This window comes from Cebus imitator, unplaced genomic scaffold, assembly GCF_001604975.1.
Source record: "Cebus imitator isolate Cc_AM_T3 unplaced genomic scaffold, Cebus_imitator-1.0 Scaffold308, whole genome shotgun sequence".
NCBI classification, from domain to species: Eukaryota; Metazoa; Chordata; class Mammalia; order Primates; family Cebidae; genus Cebus; species Cebus imitator.
In genome coordinates, this window is record NW_016107623.1 from 2,535,644 (window position 1) to 2,540,627 (window position 4,984).

Here is a 4,984-nt window from a genome sequence, read left to right on the forward strand (position 1 = left end):
CTAAATGCTAGTGGCAAAGCTTTCTAGGTACAGAATCCAAGCCAATAAAGCCGGATTAAATCCAATCCAAAGGACGTTGTCACTGCCTTGTTTGACCATTTGGACACTTCACATTGGGTCAAAAGCTTTATATCCTACTTGACTTCATCCAGATGGACCATTTAATCATAAATGAGTAGGTATAGGACACAAAAACATTTAATTAAAAAATTGTTTGAGCTTAGATAAACACACATAAACTAATAGGAATCATAGTTCAAACTTTGTTCTTGGAATTGCTAGTGGCACCAGTAAATGAAAGAACATTTCCCACAGCAACTTAAGGAGGGAAGTGACATTAAGTCGGGTCACGGATAGACAGTTGTATGTAAATCATTTTCCATCCTCTTTGTTTATATCTCTGAGTTTTTATTAAATAATTCTTAAAACCACTTAACAATGGGATATTGACACTTGTGGTAAATTGGGATTAATTACTATCTCCTGGACAGCACTAGGAGAGATACTAAATGGTGTGCCAAGATTTTTTAAACTGCTGTAAGATGTTTAGAGAAAGAAGCAGTGCTCGCTTTGGCAGCACGTACACTAAAATTGGAACAATACGGAGATTAGCACTGTCCCCGTGTAAGAATGACATGAAAGTTCATGAAGTGTTCAATTAAAAAAAAAAAAAAAAGGAAACGCATTTGAACACCTTTAGTCTCTTTATCTTTTCTACAAATTTTCTATAAGTAATACACATTTGATATCACTGAAGCAAAAGAAGTCTAAAGGGCCGTTCCTTCAATATTTATAAAGTACCTACTAAGCATCCAGCAGTTACGCACAGGGCTGGATGCTTGGCTAGATAGATAGTATGCCATCCTTCTGGGCTATTTTTGTGTATGTTTTAGGAAGATGACATTCTTCAACATTGTAAGGTCAACAATCTGACAAAAGTAATTTAACACTGGGGCTCAGAAAATGACACCCCAAAACATGGCTCTTTGACATACTGAGTGCTTTAAACAAAGGAGATTGAAATGCTTCAGAAAGAAGCCTCAGAACCAATGTTTCTCTCTGACCTTCTGTTCCTCCCACAACTTCTCTTCTGAAGTGCAGGAAGGGGCCTTCTCTGAAGCTCCCTTATCTGACTGAGGGAAGTTCTTCCAAAAGGAACAGAATGGTCTAGAATCCTTTCCCTAGGGAATTCATCAAACGATCAGGAAAGGTTAATCAACAGAGATTAATTCATCACTGCAGACAGACAGGCTATCACCTATTCTTTTGGATGTTGCTCCAAAACAACTTTTATCTGAATAAGACAGTCTTTGCTCCTCACTGGGCTCCTCCCCTTTCCCTCCCCTAGCTTGTTGCTACTTCCCCCAGTGCTTCAAGCTCCTATTCCTTTATGCTATTTAAGCTTCAGCTATCTGGTCCTTGGAGTCTCAAATTTTGTACCGCTCCCTCCTGTGCATATTAATCTGTGTGCCTTTCCTCCAATTAATCTGTTCATTATCAGTTTATTTCAACAGACGCACTTGACTCTTCAGTAGATTAAACTTTTGTACACTAGTCTGATTTATTTTCCCTTTAAAATGAGCTATATTTCATCTTTCTTTAGGTCTGCTTGTTGGTAAGCTATAGAACAAGCTTGTCCAATTTGTGGTTCATGAACCACGTGTAGCCCAAGATGGCTTCGAATGCAGCCCAACACAAATTTGTAAACTTTCTTAAAATATGAGATTTTTTTTTGGTGATATTTACATTTTTAAAGCTCATCAGCTATTGTTATGGCCCAAGAAAATTATTCTTCTAATGAGGCCCAGAGAAGCCATAAGATTGGCCACTTGTGCTATAAATTTTGTCTTTCATGGAGGTAGTGGGGGGCGGGGGGGGTGTGATCCCAAAATAGACCACTGATTTGCCAAATTTAAAAATTAAGAGTTTTCATATTCAGAGCCAGAATTACTGTAATGACTGACCTCACTGGTGATGTCACAATCACATTTCAAAAACAATAGAATATTTCCTGTGACTTAAATTCTAAATCAAAATTATTGGCCAGTTCTAGGTTGTTTTGCTGTTTCTTTTCCCTCTACAGTAAGTCTTGCCAACAGGCTGAGACTCCCTTCCTGACAACTATAATGATTAATTTTATGTGCCAATTTGATTAGACCAAAGTGCCAAGATATTTAGTCAAACATTATTCTGGGTGTTTCTGTGAAAGTGTTTTGAGATTAACATTTAAATCAGTGGCATGGATAAATGGGATTGCTTCCATCATGAGTGGGCCTCATTCAGTCAGTTCAAGGCTTGATTAGAACAAAAGGGCTAACCTTCCATTGAATAAGGGAGAATTCTTTTTGCCTGACGGCATTCGAACTGACACAATGGTTTTTTTCCTGCCTTCAAACCTGAACTGAAACATTGGCTCTTCTTGGGTCTTGAGCCTACTGGCCTTTGAACTGGAACTGCAACAATGGCTCTCCTGGTTCTCAGGCCTTTGGACTCAGACTGCAACTGAACCATCAGCTTTCTTGGGTATCCAGCTTGCCAGCTCACCTTAAAGCAGATCTTGGAATCTATCCTTCTGTAATCATGAGCTAATTTCATATACATATGTATATCCTCTTCATTCTCTGTCTGGAGAACTCTCATACACAGTTCTACTGCCTATTGTCTATCCCATCTTCTACTGGGGAGAATGCAGAGAGGGAACCAAGGGCCAAATATAATGAGGATAGTCTCCTTAAAAGAAAGCAAATGGGGAGTGGGCTAATATTTTGGGAGGAAATGTCTCATATGTGCCCCAAAATTTTATGTGAGGAAATTAAAGCTCAGAAAGTTAAGATTTATATAAGAGCACACTGCTAGTAAGAACCTGATTAGCTATCCCACCTACACACAGGTTTTAGGAAAATAAAATTTACAACATAATTTCCATTTATGTATAGCCCTCTGGAAAAGTAGAACATCCTGAAAAAGAACTTTCTTTGTATCTGAGTTGCTGTTTTCTTTCTCTTCTGGGATCTTTTTAGGAATAACTAATATATTAATATACGACCTTTATTTCTCACTGATTTCTTTTGTGTTACCCCTGTTACGCTGCAGTTCATCAATAAGCACTCACCATTTCTTTTGGCTGGCATCTCTTGTGCTCTCTGAATCTTTCTCAATTCTTTGTGGAACTCATCTCCATTTGATCACGATACTTACCTAACATTGTCAACAATACCCTCCTGTTTTTTCAAGAATATTATTCTTTTCAACCACCAGTGTCAGATTTTCCTTGCCCTGTTAGAATCCTGAATTCTATACTCCAAGCAGGCACTATCTTTAGTGCTATGGACTGAATTGTGTTCCCTCAAAATTCATTATGCTGAAACCCTAACTCCATATGTGATGGTATTTGAAGGTGTGACTTTGGGGAGATAATTAGGTTTAGATGGAATCTTAAGGGTGGGGCTTTCATAAAAGGATTGACACCCTTATCAGAGATACCAGAGAGCTTTTCGTCTTTCTCTCTGTCCCTCTCTCTGCCCGGTAAGGACACAGTGAGAAAGCTGTCTGCACGCCAGAAAGTGAAGCCTCACCAGAACTCAACCATACTGGCACCTTGACCTTAGACTTCTGGCTCTCAGAACTGTGAGGAAATAACTTTAAGACACCCATTCTATGGTATTTTGTTATGCTAGCCCAAGCAGACTGATATAATTGAGTTTAGCCATCATTAATGACACTGAATTTTACTCAAAATGCACACTATTAAAACATTTATCACAGTTGACTTAAGTAGTGTCAGATGACTGGAAATAGTTGTTGGACTTAATAGACATATTATTTAATTTGAAATCCATGAATATCCCACTTTAGCCAATATGAGCATGCCACTGAGAACCTCCTCAGAAAGATAACTGTGTCCCAAGATAACCTGCAAGTTAACAGCAAACACAGCAGGAAAAGCGAGTGATGGAGCTTATTTCCTACTCATACTGCTTATGAGAAAAGAGAAAAAGAAAAACCGAGAAGAGCCAATAGCTTTCTGCTGAATCTGTCTTCCCAAGGGACAACACAGGATGGTTAATCTCTAAGGGTCAGGTTTCAAGAATTACGAATTTCACAAACAAGCAAAATTACTTTAAAAACTGGCAAAGAACCTTACAGTTCTAGAGAACAATGGTAGCTAATTTTGAATTTCTCCCACATCCCACAATACCAACAGAGAATAAATTAAACCTTAGATGACCTATGCATTCAGTATTACTAGGAGACAGAAAACACTGTAGCCTTCAGATCACTTCTAAGCAAAGAAGAAAAATTCCAACAGAGAGCTCTGACTGCTCCCCTGATGCTATAAGCCTCTAAGTGTGGAGATTAGGCAAGGGGAAGTTTAAGAGATTCTATAAAAAGGGGTACAGGGAACAGAGGACTTAGACAAAGCAAAGGAAGAATTCTGCCTAGAAAGAGAAAGTGTAATATTAAAGTCCAAAATTCTGAACACAGGTGAGTACTTGGTAGTTTACAACACTACTTACATATTAAGAAGCAAGACCGGAAGTGGAAGCATTAGTGAAGCACGGTTTCCAGAAGACAATGAGGCAGTAAAAGGGAAGAATAAAATAAGAAGGAAAGATTAAATCTCCAGTGGTCTCAAAAATAACAAGGCATGCTGGCCTCCTCCTTTTCCCAACATCTTTTCCCAACTTCTGCTGATGAAAATCTCCCTCTATCTAAAAAAAAAACCAAGACAAACAAACAAACAAAAATAAAAGAAGCTGGGCCAGGTGCAGTGGCTCAAGCCTGTAAACTCAGGACCTGGGAGGCTGAGGCAGGCAGACTGCTTGAGCTCAGGAGTTCAAGATCATCCTGGGTAACATGACAAAACCCTGTCTCTACAAATACAAAAATTAGCCAGGCACGGTGACATGCACCTGTAGTCCCAGCTACTTGGAGGACTGAGGCAGGAGGACTGTTTCAGCCCAAGAGATCAAGGCTGCAGTGA

The 4,984-nt window shown here is 39.1% G+C and overlaps 1 non-coding gene across 1 annotated transcript; it reads left to right on the forward strand.

Moving 5' to 3' along the window:
• Positions 1-561: 561 nt before the first annotated feature.
• Positions 562-665, forward strand: LOC119467599. Its single transcript, XR_005196139.1, has one exon. It is a non-coding gene; the product is annotated as a U6 spliceosomal RNA (small nuclear RNA).
• Positions 666-4,984: the final 4,319 nt, after the last annotated feature.